The 20,582-nt window shown below is 49.0% G+C and overlaps 1 protein-coding gene across 2 annotated transcripts in view; it reads left to right on the top strand.

Annotated features, from left to right (window-relative positions):
- Positions 1-1,239: 1,239 nt before the first annotated feature.
- Positions 1,240-20,582, top strand: part of AKAP1 (A-kinase anchoring protein 1) — a 34,921-nt gene continuing 15,578 nt past the window's right edge. The window contains exon 1 of one of the 2 annotated variants that reach the window (XM_038759535.1): positions 1,240-1,280. The gene's annotated coding sequence lies outside the window, so the exon portion shown is untranslated. Of the gene's footprint in view, positions 1,281-17,755; positions 17,863-20,582 lie in introns of those variants that run through there. The other variant, XM_038759536.1, reaches the window with a different exon arrangement.

Below are 20,582 nucleotides of genomic sequence, written 5' to 3'. Positions count from 1 at the left end.
TTAGAACCCACGACCTCTGACTCCCAGGACCGCGCTCTTTCCACTCAGCCGCCCTGCTGGGCACCCAGTCGGTGCTCAAAAAGAAAGAAAGGAAAAGAAAGGCAGAAAAGGAAAGAAAAGAAAGGCAGGAAATGAAAAAAGAAGGGAAGGAAAGGAAAAGAAAAGAAGGAAAGAAAGGAAGGAAGGAAAAAAAGAAGGAAGGGAAAGAAAGGCAGGAAAGGAAAGAAAAAAAGGAAAAGAAAGGAAGGAAATAAAAAAGGAATGAACGAAAAAATAAGGAAAGAAAAGAGAAAGGACAAGAAAGGCAGGGAGGGAAAGGAAAGAAAGGAAGGAAATAAAAAGGAAAGAAAGGAAGGAAAGAAAGGAAGGGAAAAAAAAGAAGGAAAGAAAAGAAAGGATTTTAAAAAGGAATGAAAGAAAAGAAGGGAAGGAAAGAAAAGAAAAATGAATGAAGGAAAAGAAAGGGAAGGAAAGAAAGGAAGGGAAGGAAAGGAAGGAAGGAAAGGAAGGAAGGAAAGAAAGAAGGAAAGAAAAGAAAAAAGAAGGAAAGAAAAGAAAAAAGAAGGAAAGAAAAGAAAGGAAGGAAATAAAAGAGGAAGGAAAGAAAGGAAAAGAAAGGAAGGAAAGAAAAGGAAGGAAATAAAAGGAATGAAAGAAAAAAGGAAAGAAAAGAAAGGAAAAGAAGGGAAGGAAAGAAAGAAAGGAAGGAAAGAAAAAAGAAGTAAAGAAAAGAAAGGAAGGAAATAAAAAGGAATGAAAGAAAAAAAGGAAGGAAAGAAAAAGAGGAAGGGAAGGGAAGGAAATAAAAAAGGAATGAAAGAGAAAAGAAGGAAATAAAGGAAGGAAGCAAAGAAAGGCAGAGAAAGAAAAGAGAAAAGAAAGACCGATAGCAACTCCCACCCGAAGGCCGGCGCGGCGGCAGCGGGGCGAGGAGGCGGCCGCCGGCGGCGTTTTCTCGCGAGAGCCGGGAGGGCGGCCGGGGGGCGGGGCCCGGGGGGCGGGGCGAGCGAGCACGAGCCCGGGGCGCGCGAGCACGAGCCCGGGGCGGGGGCGCGCGCGGCGGGGCGGGTCTGTGTCGGGGCGCGCACGTCGCGGCGCGTCTCCGGTACTTAATGTGGCGGGGGGCGGGGGGGGGGGGGGGTGGCCGGGGCCGCGGAGCACGTGGGCAGGGCCCAGCCCAGACCAGACCAGGCGGCGGGGGCCCGGAGGAGGAGGAGGAGAAGGAGAAGGAGGGAGGCCCAGGCCCACCACCACGACGACCACCCCGCGAGCGTCCTGAGGTAGCCGCCCCCGCCCCGTCGCCCTTTCCCCGGGCCCCGGGCCCCGGGCCCCGCCGAGGACCGGCCCGCGCGGGGCCAAGGTCGCCCAGGCCCGGCGGGCCCCGACCTCTGCATCCCCCCCTTTCCCCCGGCCGGGACGCCCCCCCAAACCTCCCTCTGTACCCCCCCGTACCCCCTCTGTACCCCCTCGGGCCCGGCCAGCCCGAGGCCCAGCAAGGGCACATGGAAGCCACTGCCACCTGCCTTGTCAGGAGGCCCCTTTGCAACCGTGCGGCTCGGATTCCTGCCTTCCTTCCTTCATGTGAGCCCACTGTTGGGTAGGGACTCTCTCTATATGTTGCCAATTTGTACTTCCCAAGCGCTCAGTGCAGTGCTCTGCACATAGTAAGCGCTCAACAAATACGATTGATGATGATGATTCAATCAATCCTATTTATTGAGCGCTTACCGTGTGCAGGCCACTGGACTGAGCGCTCGTGGCAACATGCAAAGGCGGTTCCTCCCCCAATCAATATCAATCAGTCGTATTGATTGAGCGCTTCCTGTGTGCAGAGCACTGCACTAAGCGCTTGGGAAGTACAAGTGGGCCACATCTAGAGACAGTCCCTACCCAACAGTGGGCTCACCGCTCACATAATAATAATAATGGCATTTATTAAGCGCTGGGGAGGTTACAGGGTGATCAGGTTGTCCCACGGGGGTTCACGGCCTTCATCCCCATTTTACAGATGAGGTCACTGAGGCCCAGAGAATCAATCAATCGTATTTATTGGGCGCTTACTGTGTGCAGAGCACTGTACTAAGCGCTTGGGAAGTACAAGTGGGCAACATCTAGAGACAGTCCCTACCCAACAGTGGGCTCACAGCTCACATAATAATAATAATAATAATGGCATTTATTAAGCGCTTACTATGTGCAAAGCACTGTTCTAAGCGCTGGGGAGGTTACAAGGCCATCAGGTTGTCCCACGGGGGTTCACGGCCTTCATCCCCATTTTACAGATGAGGTCACTGAGGCCCGGAGAATCGATCAATCGTATTTATTGAGCACTTACTGTGTGCAGAGCACTGGACTAAGCGCTTGGGAAGTCCAACATCTAGAGACAGTCCCTACCCAACAGTGGGCTCACAGTCTAAAAAAGTGAAGTGACTTTCCCAAAGTCACCCAGCTGACAATTGGCGGAGCCGGGATTTGAACCCATGACCTCTGACTCCAAAGCCCGGGCTCTTTCCACAGAGCCACGCAGCTTCTCTAACAGTCTAGAAGGGGGAGTCAGGCAACAGAACAAAACAGGTGGACAGGTGTCAAAATCGTCAGAACAAATAGAACTATAGCAATGTGCGCATCATTAACGAAACTCATTCAATCGTATTGAGCGCTTACTGTGTGCAGAGCACTGGACTAAGCGCTTGGGAATCAATCGTATTTATTGAGCGCTTACTGTGTGCAGAGCACTGGACTAAGTCCAAGTTGGCAACATATAGAGACGGTCCCTACCCAACAGTGGGCTCGCCTTCTAGAAGGGGGAGACAGAGAACAAAGCAAAACGTATTAACAGAATAAAATAGAGTAAATATGTACAAGTAAAATAAATAAATATAGTAATAATAAATAAATAAAATAAATAGAATAGTAAGTATGTAGAAGTGAAATAGAGTAGTAACAGTAGCCGGGCACCTGTTCCCCTGAAGCTGACGGTCCCAGGGTAAGGACCGGAATTGGGTCCGCCCAGATTTTTGTGGCTCCACCGCAGCGCTTGGCCCACAGTTAAGTGCTTAATAAAATATCACGGTAATAATAATGATGGCGTTTATTAAGTGCTTACTATGTGCAAAGCACTGTTCCAAGCCCTAGGGAGGTCACAAGGCGATCAGGTTGTCCCACGGGGGGCCCACAGTCCTAATCCCTCCTTCCCCTCCTTCCCTCCCATTCATTCATTTATTCAGTCGTACTTATTGAGCGCTTACTGTGTGCAGAGCGCTGGACTAAACGCTTGGGAAGTACAAATTCATTCATTCATTCAATCCTCTTCCCCCTCCTTCCTCTCCCCCTCCCCATTTCATTCATTCATTTATTCAATCGTATTGATTGAGCGCTTACTCTGTGCAGAGCCCTAGACTAAGCGCTTGGGAAGTACAAATTCAGTTATTCGTTCAATTCTCCTCCCCCTCCTTCCTCTCCCCCTCCCCCTTTCATTCATTCATTCATTCAGTCGTATTGATTGAGTGCTTACTGTGTGCAGAGCACTGGACTAAGCGCTTGGGAAGTACAAACTCATTCATTCATTCAATCCTTCCTCTCCCCCCTTCTCCCCTTCCCCATTTCATTCATTCATTCATTCATTCAATCATATTGATTGAGCGCTTACTGTGTGCAGAGCACTGTACTAAGCGCTTGGGAAGTCCAAGTTGGCAACATATAGAGACGGTCCCTACCCAACAGCGGGCTCACAGTCTAGAAGGGGGAGACAGACAACAAAATAAAATATATTACCCAAATAAAATAAGTAGAATAGTAAATATGTACAAGTAAAATAGAGTAATAAATCTGTACAAACATATTTGCAGGTGCTGTGGGGAGGGGAAGGAGGTAAAGCGAGGGGGAGGAGGGGGAGAGGAAGGAGGGGGCTCAGTTTGGGGCAAGCCCTTACTGTATGTCAAGCACTGTTCTGAGGATTGGGGTAGATACAAAATAGAAAAACAGGGTAGCTTAGGGATAGAAAGGATGATAATAATAATAATAATAATAATAATAATAATAATAATAGATAGATAGATCCCAGGGCCAGAGAGTCAGAAGGACCTGGGTTCCAATTCTTCTAGACTGTGAGCCCGCTGTTGGGTAGGGACCGTCCCTATATGTTGCCAACTTGGACTTCCCAAGCGCTCAGTCCAGTGCTCTGCACACAGTAAGCGCTCAATAAATACGATTGAATGAATGAATGAATGAATTCCACCACTCATCTACTGTGACTATGGGCCTGTCACTTCACTGCGTCCCGGTCATCTCATCTGGAAAATGGGGGTAAGCCCGTGAGCCCCATGTGGGATACGGACCGTGTCCAACCTGATGAGCTCGTATTCATTCATTCATTCATTCAATCATATTTATTGAGCACTTACAAATCGGCAACAGAGACAGACAGTCTCTGCCCAACAACGGGCTCTCCCGTCTTCTGGAGGGAAAAGCTTTGGTTGCAATCCAGCCCCTCAGGAGGCAGGTGGATTTTTCCTTTCCCCCCCCCATCGGCCCGTCAATCTGGTGAACCTCATCCTCACCCCAAAAAATCGAGCCACCCCCGTTGGGTGGCACCGTGCCTTCCTCCCCACCCTACCTCCTTCCCCTCCCCACAGCACCTGTATATATATATAATAATAATAATAATAATAATAATGGCATTTATTAAGTGCTTACTATGTGCAAAGCACTGTTCTAAGCACTGGGGAGGTTGCAAGGTGATCAGGTTGTCCCACGTGGGGCTTACAGTCTTCATCCCCATTTTAGTAATAATAATAATGGCATTTGGTAAGCGCTTACTATGGGCAAAGCACTTTCTAAGTGCTGGGGAGGTTACAAGGTGATCAGGTTGTCCCACGTGGGGCTTACAGTCTTCATCCCCATTTTAATAATAATAATGGCGTTTGGTAAGCGCTTACTATGGGCAAAGTGCCGTTCTAAGCGCTGGGGAGGTTACACAGTGATTAGGTTGTCCCACGGGGGGCTCAGTCTTAATCCCCATTTTACAGATGAGGGAACTGAGGCCCAGAGAAGTGAAGTGATTTGCCCAAAGTCACACAGCTGACAATTGGCAGAGTTGGGATTCGAACCCATGACCCCTGACTCCAAAGCCCGGGCTCTTTCCACGGAGCCACGCTGCTTCTCTAATGTTTGTACAGATTTATTACTCTATTTTACTTTTGCATATTTACTGTTCATTTTATTTTGTTAATATGTTTTGTTTTGTTGTCTGTCTCCCCCTTCTAGACCGTGAGTCCGTTGTTGGGTAGGGACCGTCTCTAGATGTTGCCAACTTGGACTTCCCAAGCGCTTAGTCCAGTGCTCTGCACACAGTAGGCGCTCAGTAAATACGATTGAATGAATGAATGACCACCCGGGCCCAGGACTGGCAGCGTCCTCCAGGCTTTAGGCAGGCGTCTACCCCAGCCCCCTCCCTCTTTTGTACCCTGACACAACCCACAACCAGCGAGGAAGAAATCTTTTGTGTCGGAAGGGCGAGGCCCTCATGTTTGACCTTCCCCTGCCCCTCCCGAGGCTGGTACCTTTGGGCCAAGTTCAACTCCGGGATAGTGATTATAATAGTAATTTTGGTATTTGTTAAGCGCTTACTCCGTGCCAAGCACTGTTCTAAGCACCAGGGAAGATACAAGGTAATGAGGTCATCCCACATGGGGCTCACAGTCTTCATCCCCATTTTACAGATGAGGTCACTGAGGCCCAGAGAAGTGAGGTGACTTGCCCAAAGTCAAACAGCTGATAAGTGGCGGAGCCGGGATTCGAACCCACGACCCCCGACTCCCAAGCCCGGGCTCTTTCCACTGAGCCACGCAGCTTCACCCCACCAGCCAGACAGGGTGAAGCAAAGGGCCAGAGGGTGTGAAATAAGTCGTAGGCTTCGGGTTGTTCTGGTGTTTGAGGAAAACAGCGGTAGGGGCGTGGGGGGAAGGGGTTAGAATAGAAATGAAGGGCTACGACCTGATTCCCTGGGCAAGAGCCCAGCACGGGACGCCGCCTCTCCCATGTGCCAGGGGAAATAGGCATCTAGTGGACTTTGCTCTAGGTGAAAGTGGAGGCCTCGTGTATATTGAGGGGGGCCGCAGTGGAAGCGATACTATACTGTTGGTGGTATTTCTTAAGCGCTTACTAGGCTCCAAGCACTGTTCAGAACCCTGGATGATGGTATTTAATAATAATAGTAATAATAATGGCATTTATTAAGCGCTTACTATGTGCAAAGCACTGTTCTAAGCGCTGGAATAGACACAAGGTGATCAGGCTGTCCCCCGTGGGGCTCACAGTCTTCATCCCCATTTTGCAGATGAGGGAACTGAGGCACAGAGAAGTTAAGTAACTTGACACAGTTCTGTGCACTGGGGTAGTGCAAAGTAATCGGGTTTCCCCACGTGGGGCTCACAGTCTTTCTTCCCATTTTACAAATGAGGGAACCGAGGCACAGAGAAGTTAAGTGACTTGACCAAGGTCACGGAGTAGAGAAGTGGCAGAGCCGGGATTAGAACCCGTGCCGTTTGCACTAAGCCACGCTGCTTTCTCCGGCTTACCTTTTTCCTGAGCCATGGCTCTCCCCCCTAGGCTATAAGCTACAGGGAACGTATCTGCTAATTCTGTTGTATTCCCTCCAAAGCGCTCAGTACAGTGCCCTGCGCCTGGTAAATGCTCAAATACCATTGATTAATTCACCCCTCTGCACCTTCACGGTTGAAAGAGAAAAACCTCAGTTGTAGACTGGCACTGCCCTAGTGGACTGATGGGCATCGCTGTTTTGTGAAGTAAGTAGGAGACTGGAAAACAACTACTGTCACACAACCTGAGGTAGAAGGATATTTCTAGAAACTACCTTCTGAACAATGGTTTCTTGCCCCCCCCCCCCCCCCCCCCCAAAAAAAAAGGGTGGGAATCTGTTCTCTGGGATTTTAGTCCCTTGGAAACTTGATTGCATCTCTCTAATTCTTCTTTAGAGGGTGAAGCATCATTGGCCATGAGTTTAGTAAGGAAAGCACTCATCCCAGGTTCCTGAACGAAAAGATGCCCTTTAAGAAACAAAAAGCCGTAAGAGCTAGTACAACCTGCTTCCTCCTCTAATGGTATTTTATCTGCTCACGACAAGTTGCTCTTCTATTTTGGTGCACGCCGATCCAAAGCATTTTGTGTGGATGAAGTGGTATTCTTGGAATTGCATTATGGTCTGTCTTGCTGCTGCTTGCTTACAAGGGTGGCGGGCACTTTCCCCCGTTGGGTTTAACCGTGGGGACTGTATGCAGTTGAGGACAGTTTTGGGTGGCTGGGGAAATAGGCGAGCTGGGGAAAGCACTGACTTTTCCAGGACTTCTCCCGTCACTTAGGTGAAGTAGCCTCACTTTTCAATAAAAATATGAATTCTCCCTCTCCCCTATCCCCCAAGCTTCTCTTTCCTTTATCAATCGATGGTAATATTAGAATGCTTACTGTATGCAGAACACCGTACTAAGCTCTTGGAAGAGTGTAATACAACAGAGTTGGTTAGACATGTTCCCTGCCCGATATGAGCTCTGTCTCCCTTCATTTGCTTGGTCATAGAGGGAGCGGGTGTCAGGGTGAGGGGAAATGCATAAATATGCGTGTTTTGATTCAAGTAATTCATATTGTGAGAAGCAGCGTGGCCTAGTAGAAGGCGCAGCGGACTGGATTCTAATCCCGGCCCGGCCGCTTGTCTGCTCTGTTGTTTTGGACAAGTCACCTCATTTCTCTGTGCCTCAGTTTCCTCATCTGTAAAATGGGAATTAAGATTGTGAGCCCCATGCACAGGCCCCAGGCGGGACATAGACTGTGTCCAAAATGAATCTCTTGTATCTGTCCCATGCTTAGTGCCTAGCGAGTGCTTAATAAGTGCCATTAAAAAATGAACACTCAAATCTGACATTCTCCCCACCTTCAAAGCTTTATTGAAGGTGCATCTCCTTCAAGAGGCCTTCCCTGACTAAGCCCTCATTTCTTCTCCCACCTCCTCCATTCACTCATTCTGTGCAGTTCAGTGTGTGGGAGCTAGCCAGTCTCTGAATGGTTAATCTAGAGGGGAAGGAAGATGATCATCCTCCTTGAATCCCGGTAAACCCCATGGGGCTCTGTCACATTCATTCATTCATTCAGTCGTATTTATTGAGCGCTTACTGTGTGCAGAGCACTGGACTAAGCACTTGGGAAGCCTCACCCTGATTTGCTCCCTTTATTCACTCCTCCCTCAGCCCAACACTGACGTACATGTCTGTAGTTTCTGTATATTACTGTCTCCCCTTCTAATCTGAAAGCTCACTGTGGGCAGGGAATGGGTCTGACCTGTTATTTCTGTACTCTCCTAAGCACTTAGAACAGTGCTCTACATGCAGTATTTGTTCAACAGATACGATTGATTGAAATTAGAGCCCGCACTTCTTTTTTTCTTTGCCTTAAAAGCTCAATCCAAAGAATGTAGTAGCCTCTGCTGTAGATCGAACCCCCCGGAGCATGTGGGTCCTGAACTCATTTCCGACATTTAAGAGCACACGAATAAGGTTTGACCGAGATCAGGTTTTGAATGTGAATCCTTAGAAAGCATTTGGTGTAGTAATAATATTGACGACGGTATTTGTTAAGCGCTTACTATGTACCAGGCACTGTTCTAAGCGCTGGGCTAGATACAAGGTGATCAGGTTGTCCCACGTGAGGCTCACATTCTTAATCGCCATTTTATAGATGAGGTCTCTGAGGCACAGAGAAGTTAATTGAGTCTCCCAAAGTCTTACAGCTGATGAGTGGCGGAGCCGGGATTAGAACCCACGTCCTCTGACACCCAAGCCCGGGCTCTTGCCACTAAACCACACCGCTTCTCCCTGTTCTATCCATACCCGCCATTTGGGGTTGGAGCCTGGGCCTGCTTGTGCTTTCCACTAGAATTGGGCCGAAAAATCGATTTGGGCTTTCAGGGACTCTGCTGCCCGGTGATAATCTGAAGGAAGCCCTCACTAAGCCAGTTCTGACTTAACCTCTTGCTTCACTTTTACTGTGTATTTTAGTGACAGTGTTACAATAGGGTAACTTTAGATGGAGAGGATAATTGACTTGACTGAACTTGTGGCCAGCTGGCTGGGTTTGTCCTGGTCGGTCTCCTTCAGGTGACCTCTGAAACTCCTTGCACCTGCTCAGTAGCCCCCCGGCCCCCAGCTCCCCTGGGCTATTCCTAGCCCTTGAGGCTGGTCAAACTCAGCATGGGTGTGTCAGGCGGTAACAGCTCTTTCCTGTTGTGTCTCCCTTAGTGCGTAAGCTACCTGAGAACAAGAAACTGACATTTTTCCATTGCCCTCTTGGTGTCTAATTAGGAGTTGCTTGAGGGTGGTGCTGGAATCTCCCGTCCCAAACAACGAGCAAACATCGGTCCGGCCTAGAATCTATTCAGAGGGATTAGTGAAAGGGCTAATGATTTATGTCTCTTGTACTCTCTCCCCCTTGCCAACCGTGTTTCCGCTAGGGCCACAGGGGTGAAGTACCCATGAGAGTTTGATGTGCAAAACCTTCTTGAAGTAAAGGAGGCCACAGCACCTTGAACAGGGTAACTGCTGTTAACTCCGCTCTCCTCAAAAGGCAGATGTCTTCAGGATTCCTGTTCTGTCCCCACCACTCAAGACTCGCGGGGTTCTTCTTTAGTCAGAAATTCTGACCACTGATGGCCTAACCTCCTAACCTTCCTGGCTGTTTGACCTTCTCCTCGCCCACCTGAAACCCTCACCGCCACATTGACGTGTGGGTCAGATTTTTCGGAGGCCAGGGAAGAGATTTGTAGGTACTTTTGATTTTCATGCTTCGTCCTCAACGCTCCCTGAGTACCCCAAGGGGGTGTGACCGAGCCCCATGGGGTTTACCGGGATTCAAGGAGGATAACAATCTTCCTTCCCCTCTAGATTAACCATTCAGACTGGCTAGCTCTCACACACAGAACTGCACAGAACAGTATTACCCCATGCTTAGTACAGCGCTTGGCACATAGTAAGCACAAAAAATACCACAATGATTGTTCATTTGTTGCTGCAGCACTGGTAGAGCAGGGCAAGGCGCCCTACATCCGGAGGGTTAGTAGTGTTCCTGACATTCTTCCCGCACATGACTTGTCTGTCTGCCTAGGGACCAAACCAGGTAGCATTGGTTCATCCTGCCAGTGTCGTTGACGGATAAGGCAGACGCTTCTGCTTTGGGACAAGAGCTAGTTTCTGTTTAATTTCTTCAGTTCCCCCTTGGTACTAAATCCCTCTTATCTTGACTCCCTGGCCAAACATACTTGTCCCTAGAGAGAAGGGTAAAAGTCCCTAGTTCTTCGGCCACACCTTGGAAACCTAACTGCCTTCGTACTTGTAAATCTAGAGCAGAGAAACTGTACAAATCTGATAGAGTTGGTGACAACTAATATTAAGAACAAGCGTAGCCTAGTGGTAGGAGCATGGCCGTGGCCATCAGAGGACACGGTTTCTGATCCCGATTCTGCCAGTTGCTTGCTGCGGGACCTTGGACAGGTCACTTAACTTCTCTGTGCCTCAGTTTCTTCAACTGTAAAGATGGGAATTAAATCCTACTCCCTCCTACTTAGACTGTGCATTCCATGTGGAACAGGGGCTGAAGCCAGCCTTATGAGCTTGTAGCTACCCTAACGTTTAGAACAGTGTTTGACACATAGTAAGCGCTTAAATACCATTACAAATACTGATCTGGTGGCGCAGTGGGAAAACTGAGGCAGTTCTTGATCGCCAAGTTGGTTAGAACAGTGAGCAGAGGTCGGATAACGAATGTACAATCTGGAGACCTGGCTCCGCGCTACCCTAAATAAGTTGCCGATTGAATGTTCAGTAAGCTGAGGTGCCATCCAGGTTCCCCTCCAGCTCTTCCAGCGCTTAGTACAGTGCTTTGCACGTAGTAAGTGCTTAATAAATGCCACTATTATTATTATTATTATTGCCTCCTTCGGAACAGATCTGGTTTGAAGCCTTGGCACCTTCAGAGCGTGTTCCTGTGCCTTTCACTTACTTCCTAACAAGATCCTTGCGTAGTTAGGTATCCGCTTTAGCCATGGGCAGCGGGAATCTGGCCCAGAGTGAGAGAACCCAGCTGATAGATAACTCTCCGACTACTTTCCTGGTGAAACTCCTGTGGCGGAGGGCAGGAAGTGTGATCCTGTGTTTTTTTATTTTTCTGGTGAAAAGGGCTTGTCGTTGTGGACCAGCAGAGCCCAAACCTGTCGCTCTTGGGGATCCAGTGAGCGAGCCTCTTTATGACTGACTTCCGCAGGTAGGCAGGCTGGGCTCCTTGAGTCCTGTGAAGAGGACTGAAAGTACAGAAAGATATTCTTGATGAGCCTCTCCCAGCCAGTCGCGCTGTGGATCAGCCGGGCCCGGCCCTCTGACGCGGTGCCGTATCCAAGCCTGGGGCTTCCGGCTTCCTGCCCCGTATGGCAGCACTTGTGGCAGAAGTGCTTAGAGAAGCAGCGTGGCTCAGTGGAAAGAGCACGGGCTTTGGAGCCAGAAGTCATGGGTTCAAATCCCGGCTCTGCCAATTTTCAGCTGTGTGACTTTGGGCAAGTCACTTCACTTCTTTGGGCCTCAGTTACCTCATCTGTAAAATGGGGATTAAGACTGTGAGCCCCCAGAGGGACAACCTGATCACCTTGTAAACTCCCCAGCGCTTAGAACAGTGCTTTGCACATAGTAAGTGCTTAATAAATGCCATCATTATTATTATTATTGTGGCAGGTTTGGGATGTTTTCCCGTCCAAGGTTGTCACCACATCGGTGTCCATGCAGCACAACTCGGCTCAGTGTTTCTGAAGCTTTTTGGATCCTCTGACCTTTTCGACTTTTCCACTTTGCCTAGCCAGGGTTAGGTTAGGGGGTGTTTGTTTTTTTATTTTTAATGGTATTAAGCAGTTACTAATCATATTAATATCTATCTCTACCTCTAATATCGTCATGGGATGTGTCTGCTATTCTGTTGGATTGTGCTCTCCCAAACAATAATAATAATAATGGCATTTATTAAGCACTTACTATGTGCAAAGCACTGTTCTAAGCGCTGGGGAGGTTACAAGGTGATCAGGTTGTCCCCTGGGGGGCTCACAGTCTTCATCCCCATTTTACAGATGAGGGAACTGAGGCACAGAGAAGTTAAGTGACTTGCCCACAGTCACACAGCTGACAGTTGGCGGACCTTAGTACGTGGCTCCGCACATAGTAAGCTCTCAATAAATGCGATTGATCACTATGTTCCAGGCCCTGTAATAAGTGCTGGCCTAAGATACAAGCTAGTCGGGTTGGACACAGCCCATGTCTCACGTGCGGCTCACAGTCTTTACCCCCATTTTACGTATGAGGTAACAGGTACAGAGAACTGAAGGGACTTGCTCAAGGTCATAAGGTAGACAAGTAGCGGAGCCAGAATTAGAACCCAGGTCTTCCAACTCCCAGGTCTGTGCTCTTTCTACTAGGCCATGCTGAGAGTTTATTCTAGACTGTGAGCCCACTGTTGGGTAGGGACTCTATATGTTGCCAACTTGTACTTCCCAGGCGCTTAGTACAGTGCTCTGCACACAGTAAGCGCTCAGTAAATACGATTGATTGATTGATTATAGCATCATTTGCCCAGGGACAAAAAATGCACAGGCTACCATTGTAAACTCAAAAAAAATGTGGGTGCCCGCAAGTGGTGTAGGATTAACTGCCACAGAATTCCGTTTCTGCCCCCTGAGAAGTTGGATTTGAGGCCTTTGTGATCCGTGGCTCAAACCTCTCTCATGACGTCCAACTTGAGTGGGATCCTTTGTGCCAGGGGTGGCTTCGCCCTGCTTGACGCTCATCTCTCTCATGTGGTGGGTTCTTAACCCTTGGAGTTTATCGGTGGTCGTCCCTGGGACCCAGGGGAGAGGAGGTGAGTAGAATCTCCGCTTCGAAAGACTCCCTGGAAATGGTAGTTTCTCCTCTCTCGCCCCTCTTGGGCTCCATTACCCAACAGAAAGCTGAAGGAAGGAAGCATTGAGATCCAGCCGCAGAAGGACATCAGAATGGGCAAGAGCCACGACCATTAGTTTGAGCAGTTCAGCATCTGGAGATCAGGGTCCTGGGGGTCAGGGGAGGGGCGGGAGACTGGGTTCTGTCCTCGGTGCTGTCGTAGACAGGGACGGGCTCTCCTGTTCCCATGAAGAAGGGCAACGCGGTCTCGAAAATGTGTGGGTACTGTGTTACTGTGCCACTAAGACGGCCCCAGCTGTTGAACTGTAGCAGAAAGCCAAATTGGAAGTCACCTCTGCCGTTACGGTCTTAGTGAAACTTGGAAACTTCCCAACCCCATCCCCGTCCCAGCTGCTCCTTACTTGGGAGGCTGAGATTGGATGTCCAGGGCTTTCAACTCTTCTGCCGGATGACATTCGGGTGGAACGATCCTGCACCAAATGGAATCTTTCTTGTGTGTGTTCGGCTTGGAGGGGAAATGCAGCAAGCCTCTGTTAAACTTGAGCTCAGTTCTTTGGTCAGTTAGTTGTATATATTGAGCCCTTATAGTGTGCAGAGCACTGTGCTAAGCATTTGGAAGAGTGCAGTAGAACAGTATAACAGACTTCGCTAATCGTGCCAGTTGGTGCCGTACACACCGTGTTCTGGGGTCTCCTTCCTATCCCGGCTTCACCCGGCATGGAACTGTAAGTTCCTTATGGGCAGGGAGCATGTCTGCTAATTCTGTTTTACTCTTAGTACAGTGCTTTGCACACAGTAGGTACTCAATAAATACATTGATGCTTAATACCCCAGCTGTCTGTGCTTTCTCTGAAAGCCGTCTTGGGGCTAACTCATTTGGGGGTGGGGTGGGGGGGGTGGGGTGTGTGTGTGCGTGCGCTCTTTTTTTGCATATTTTGATTATTTTTAATGGTATTTAAGCCCTTACTACTACTACTACTACTACTACTATTAATAATAATAATGGCATTTGTTAAGCGCTTACCATGTGCAAAGGACTGTTCTAAGCACTGGATGTTGCAAGCATTGTATTAAACCCTGGGGTAAATACAAATTAAGTAGGTTGGACACAGTCCAAGACCCACATTGGGCTCACAGTCTCAATCCCCATTTTACAGAAGAGGGAACTGAGCCACAGAGAAGTAAAGTGTCACATAGTGGACAAGTGGTGGAGCCGGGATTAGAACCCAGGCCTTCTGAATCCCAGGCCCGTGCTCACTAGCGAGTCCTGAACTCAATCTGTTGAGTAGAGGGGAGATTAGGGGCCCAGAAAGTCCGTTGGCCACACTGACTGAGACCCTCTCTGGTCCAGCCCTCCTTCCTGAATGTCATTTGTAGAGCTCCTCTCCGCTCTGTGTCCTGACTCTGCTCCAGTAGACTGACAGCCAGGGCAGGCATGTGCTCCTGGACTATTTTTAGCAAATGGAAAAGTTTCAGGAGCCTCACGTGAGTGCAGCAGTGGGGTCTGGCATTGGCTTTGTCCAGCCTGGACACAGATGTAGGGGTGTGGAGTGTGCCTGGGAGAAGGCTAAAGCATATTGAGGTGGTAGCCCTTCCAAAGTGGGGTGTGATTCTTTTGGTATTTTTAGCACTTACCGTGTGTCAAGCACTGTTCTAAATGCTGGGGTAGATAGAAGCCAACCAGGCCAGATCCAGTCCCCCTCCCACGTGAGGCTCACATTCTGAGTAGGTGGAAGGACAGGGATTGAATTTCCATTCTGCAGTTGAAGCCCAGAAAAGTTAAGTGACTTGCCCAAAATCACACAGCAGGAAAGTGGCAGAGCCAGGATTAGAACTGGTGTGTGTTTGCACAAGCCTCATAGTTTAGAATTGAGGGGAGGCGGGGAGAACACAGAACTGGAAACAGCAGAAGGGAAATGAGACCCAGAAAATGAAGCACGGTAGTGAACTAGGATTTGGCCACGATGCCTTTGCAGTGGCCAGGAAAATTGAACACCATCTTCATCTGTGTTGTCAGTCCCTTTTTTTTTCTTTTTTTTTCCCCTTTCTCCTCTCTCCTTCTCTCTCTTTTCTTCCCCCACTTCACATGCACACACACACTCACACGCACACACACACACACACACACTCTCACTCTCTGACACACACACACTCTCATTCGGGCCAGAGTTGTCGGGTCCATCTGCTCGCTCCTCGCTGGCAAGGCATCCGGCCTTATAAGGTGCTATGTTTGCCGTGGTTTATGTTGGCTGGGGAACAGGGTCCCTGCTCACATGAAGTCCTGATTCAAGGAAGCAGCGTGAAGCTTATCCTCTTCCCAAAACAGCCTCTGGCCCCAGTCTCCCGACTAATATTCAGGAGGGCAGAGCTGCCTGTCACCAGTAGCGGTGCAGGTGCCAACTTGGCGAACGTGCCCGGCAAGTTGCTCGGGACTTCAGGAGGGGTGAAGCCCCGCCATTTTAATAAAAATAATAATAATAATAATGGTATATAGTGAGCGCTTACTATGCAGTAAGCCCTGGGGTCGATACAAGGTAATCAGGTTGTCCCATGTGGGGCTCACAGTCTTAATCCCCATTTTACAGATGAGGTAACTAAAGCACACAGAAGTTGTGACGTACCCAAGGTCACACAGCAGATAAGTGGTGAAGCCGGAATTAGAACCCACGTCCTCTCACTCCCAAGCCCATGCTCTTTCCACTGAGCCACACTGCCTCTCGGGGCTCTCATAGCTGACTCGGAGCTTTTGTCCAAGGGCTGAGATTCCAGTACAAACAGCTGGCTGGGACCCCCATGTCCGGCAGGTGTTCATTTCTGTCCTGGGGGCTCCTCACCCTCCAAGATTCCTGTGTTGAGACACACACCCTGTCACTGGAGGGGTGTGGATTCAGGGTTATCAGCCAGCCACCTGAGTCAATTTGGCCAAGAAACTTGCCTGAAGTTGAAGCTGTGTCTGCCCACACTCTACTCTATCGTAGCGGCATGTTAACTCTTTTTTTGGCACAGATCCGTAGAGCAGTTTCTGTTCTCGGAAACAAGCGCTCTAGGGCAAAATGTTTCATGAGGCTGGAGCGGGGGAAGTTTTCTGTTTGGGTTTTAGTGCTGTTGTGGTCACTCACCCGCCGCTGCAGCCGAGAGTCAGAGACCTTGCCGGGATCCGGGAGCAGTTTCTGGGATAATGACAGAGTTGGGGAGGGAGAGAAATGTCTGGGATCTCCAATGTCCCAGGAGATCGGAAACTATCACTTGCTGCCGGAGGCGTGGATGGTGGGAATCCCTGTGCCTTCCCCCCAGCATTGTGGGAAAGGCAAAGCTGTCACGGGAGGTCCTCGGTAACTCTAGGAGACTCTGAGGAGCTCTTTGCAAAGGAGAGGGCGAAATGTTAGCCAGTACCTTAAGCGACTCATCCTCCTGTTCCCCATCCGCAGATGATGGTGGTCGTATGTGGCTACTGGCCTGGAGCAGCCAGAGTTGGAAGCCCCCCTGTGTCATTAAGTGACCAGTTTATTGCCTGGGTCCCCCTGACAGAAAGCCCCTCTCTGCTGAAAGTCCAGGTTCATGGGCCGGAGTGATATTGGTCACTTCCTGCCCTGCGTAGGCGTAGCAGGTGCTTGTAATGCCACGTGACCAGGAAACATGTCTGCCAACTCTCCTGAGTGCTTAGAACAGGGCTCTGCGCAGCATAAGCACTCAATAAATCTGATTAACCATTCAAATGAGTCTCTCCCTAGGGAGGACTTGAGGGCTGTGCACCTGCACATGTCCGGTAATGCTGGTGGTGGCATAGGTCAGCTGAGAGGTGGCCAGCTACAAATACTTCTCGGCGGGGTTCCTAAGCCTTTCTTCATCATCATCATCAATCGTATTTACTGAGCGCTTACTATGTGCAGAGCACTGTACTAAGCGCTTGGGAAGTACAAATTGGCAACATATAGAGACAGTCCCTACCCAACAGTGGGCTCACAGTCTAAAAGGGGGAGACAGAGAACAAAACCAAACATACTAACAAATTAAAATAAATAGAATAGATATGTACAAGTAAAATAAATATTAACTTGGGAAGCCCCTTATCATGGGCAAATCGATGTTAGCCCTCTCGTTCCCCAATATTTTCTGTTGACTTTCTATTCTGGGAGGCCTTCCCTGACAACTGGCCCAGAGAGCTCAACTGGATGACAGAGCAGGCAGCCATGGTGAGAACCCCACTGCCCAATCTCCCGCCTCAGTCCCCCGAGGCAGCGGTTCCTCTGTGACTCCTGCCTTGGCCATCACTAGAAACCTGGGGCCCCCTTTCGAGGCCTGACCCTTTGAGGCTCCCTTCCTTTGCCCTATGCTCAGCACTCTGAGAGTAGTAGCATGAAGTTCTTACTGGCAGTTCTTAACAGTGTGCAGAGCACTGTAGTACATACTGGGAGAGAATACACACAGGGGAAATAAACGTGGTTCCCGTTCCTCAGCGAGGGGGGAATCGGTGGGGTGGGCTGTCTGACCTGGCAGCACTGCCCTTGGGGAACCTCTCTTGGTTCAACCCGAAAAGGAGCCAGGTGACTAGCTCAACCCATGTCGATGTGTAGTCTAGCTGCTAGGAATAGCCAGGCCTTGCTCTGAAGCTATCTTGCTGGGATGATGGAGGAGCGTCGCAACACTACTGTGAGCTAATTTGGAATCTTAAGGACCTAACAAACCACCCAGCCCAGACATCTTATGGGACAAAGGCAACCTCTCTTTAAACACTATGTCCACTCCCTGAACTGCCTCTGAACCAGGGTCGGGGCTCCTAGCCCATCCCCTGGCCAGAGCCATGTGGCCAGAGCCGAGGGGCCTGGATTGGCCTCTCTGAGCGGAATCAGATGCCCTGCCTAGGAAGGTAGGAGACGAACCTCTCTCTGCCGCAGAGAACTTGTTGGTTTCTGCAGTATTGCCTCCCTCCTCCTCTCCTCTGTGTTTTCTCGACTTCGGAATGTAAGCTCCTTCGGGGCCTGTGCTGTGTACTCAAATACTTACCTCCTTCCCTTCCCCACAGCACCTGTATATATGTATATATGTTTGTACATATTCATTACTCTATTTATTTATTTTACTTGTAAATATCTATTCTATTTTATTTTGTTAGTATGTTTGGTTTTGTTCTCTGTCTCCCCCTTTTAGACTGTGAGCCCACTGTTGGGTAGGGACTGTCTCTATATGTTGCCAGTTTGTACTTCCCAAGCGCTTAGTACAGTGCTCTGCACATAGTAAGCGCTCAATAAATACGATTGATGATGATGATGATGATGATAAATACAGGAGCTGGTGAGCGGGCCTGATGGTTCTGGGAGCATCAGGTCCATAACTAAGCTCACTGTGACCTGCGTAGAAACACGGCAGTGAATTCCAGAGGCTCTTGATCCTGTTTCTGAATAGCTTGAGCTCTGCAAAAAGATGGAGAAGGTACACACGGGCTGCACGTAGCCCAAAGGGTAGGTAGAGGCTCTATGTGTGTGTTCGTTTTGGCTTCCATCCTCAACAATGTTTAGCACCCACCCTACATAGCACTCTGTACTAAGGCACCTATCTGGATTTCCTTATTCCAAGAGAGTACTCCCAACACCTTCATCCTGTCGGGTTGCCCAGGCTCTCTCTCAGTCTCCCTGACTACAAAAGCTTTCCTTGTCATTGAAACAATGGAGAAATGTTAAGTAGCAGGTATCTAGCTCCACCTAGCTAGACGGGAAAAGGTTCCTCTGACACTGGCCCAGGGCCCAGCGTGCAAGCTGCCTGCTTTGCTCTTGAACCCTCGCTGTCGGCTTGAAGGACACACCTACTGTTTGCTCCCACCTTTCAGTTTCATAATAATGTAACAACAAGGCCTCGTAGCCTTGGCCTAATGCAAAGAGCACAGGAGTGGAAGTTGAGGCCCCGACTGTCACTTAACGCCTCGGTGCCTCAGTCTCCCCTCATCTGTAAAACTGGGGGTAAGATACCCATTCTCTCTCCCTCTTAGATTGATTGTTCCAGTAGGATTATCTTGTAAATGCATCCGAGCCAGGCACATACTTTTCATTCATTCAATTGTATTGAGCACTTACTGTGTGCAGAGCACTGTACTAAGCGCTTGGGAAGTACAAGTTGGCAACATGCTTACCAGGTGCCAAGCACTTGGGTAGATTCAGAAAAGGGCAGGGTCTTTTTTTTTATGGTAATAATGATTGTGATATTTGTTAAGCACTTTACCATGTGCCAAGCACTATACTAGTCATTGGGATGGATACAAGCAAATCAGGTTGGACACAGTCCCTGTCCCATGTGGGGCTCATAGTCTCTATCCCCATTTTACAGATGAAGTAACTGAGGCACAGAGAAGTGAAATGACTTCCCCCTTCTAGACTGTGAGCCCGTTGTTGGGTAGGGATTGTCTCTAAGTGTTGCCAAATTGTACTTTCCAAGTGCTTAGTACAGTGCTCTTCACACAGTAAGTGCTCAATAAATACAGTTGAATGAGTGAATAAATTGCCCAAGGTCACACAGCAGACAACTGGCGGAGGCAGAACTAGAATTCAGGACCTTCTGACTCCAGGCCCGTGCTCTAGCCACTATTTCATGTTGCTTGGTACTCGTTAAGCATACCAAGCATTGTTCTCAGAGCTGGGGAGGTAAAGTTGGACACCACATGGGGCTCACAGTCTAAGGTGAGAGACTAGATATTCATCTCCCCATTTTACAGGTGAGGAAACTGAGGGACTTGCCCAGGGTCTCACAGCAGGCAAGTGGTGGAACAGGGATTAGAACCCAGGTCACCTGACTCCAAAGCCTGTGCTCTTTCTATTAGGCTACACATGTTGCCTCTCAACACTCATCACCAACCCCCCTGCCCTACCTCCTTCCCCTCCCCACAGCACCTGTATATATGTTTGTACAGTTTTATTACTCTATTCATTTTACTTGTACATATTTACTATTCTATTTATTTTGATAATGATGTGCATTTAGCTCTAATTCTATTTGTTCTGACATCTTGACACCTGTCCACATGTTTTGTTGTCTGTCTCCCCTTTCTAGACTCTGAGCCCATCGTTGGGTAGGGACCATCTCTATATGTTGCCGACTTGTACTTCCCAAGTGCTTAGTACAGTGCTCTGCACACAGTAAGTGCTCAATAAATATGATTGAATGAATGAATTATTACCGCCAACAGAGGCACTTGGCCAGAAGCTTCTAACGACAGACAGCACAGGACCGTGAGCCCGCTGTTGGGTAGGGACCGTCCGTATATGTTGCCAACTTGTACTTCCCAAGCGCTTAGTACAGTGCTCTGCACACAGTAAGCGCTCAATAAATATGATTGAATGAATTCACAGAAGGCACTTGGGTCTGTACCCTTTGGGCATTTGGCAGTCACCCAAACCTCACGCCCCACAGCACTTATGTACATAGCTATAAATTATTGATTTATATTAACGTCTACCTCCCGGACCCCTAGTCTGTAAGCTCATTGTGGGCAGGAAACATGTCTCTCAGCTCTGTATCATACAGTGCTCTCCCCACAGTAAGTGCTTGCATACTACTGAGGGATTGATTTCTAATCCTGGCTCCGTGAGGAGCCTGCTG

This window comes from Tachyglossus aculeatus, chromosome 17 (genome assembly GCF_015852505.1).
Source record: "Tachyglossus aculeatus isolate mTacAcu1 chromosome 17, mTacAcu1.pri, whole genome shotgun sequence".
Classification (NCBI taxonomy): domain Eukaryota; kingdom Metazoa; phylum Chordata; class Mammalia; order Monotremata; family Tachyglossidae; genus Tachyglossus; species Tachyglossus aculeatus.
This window is presented reverse-complemented; position numbering and strand designations above follow the sequence as displayed.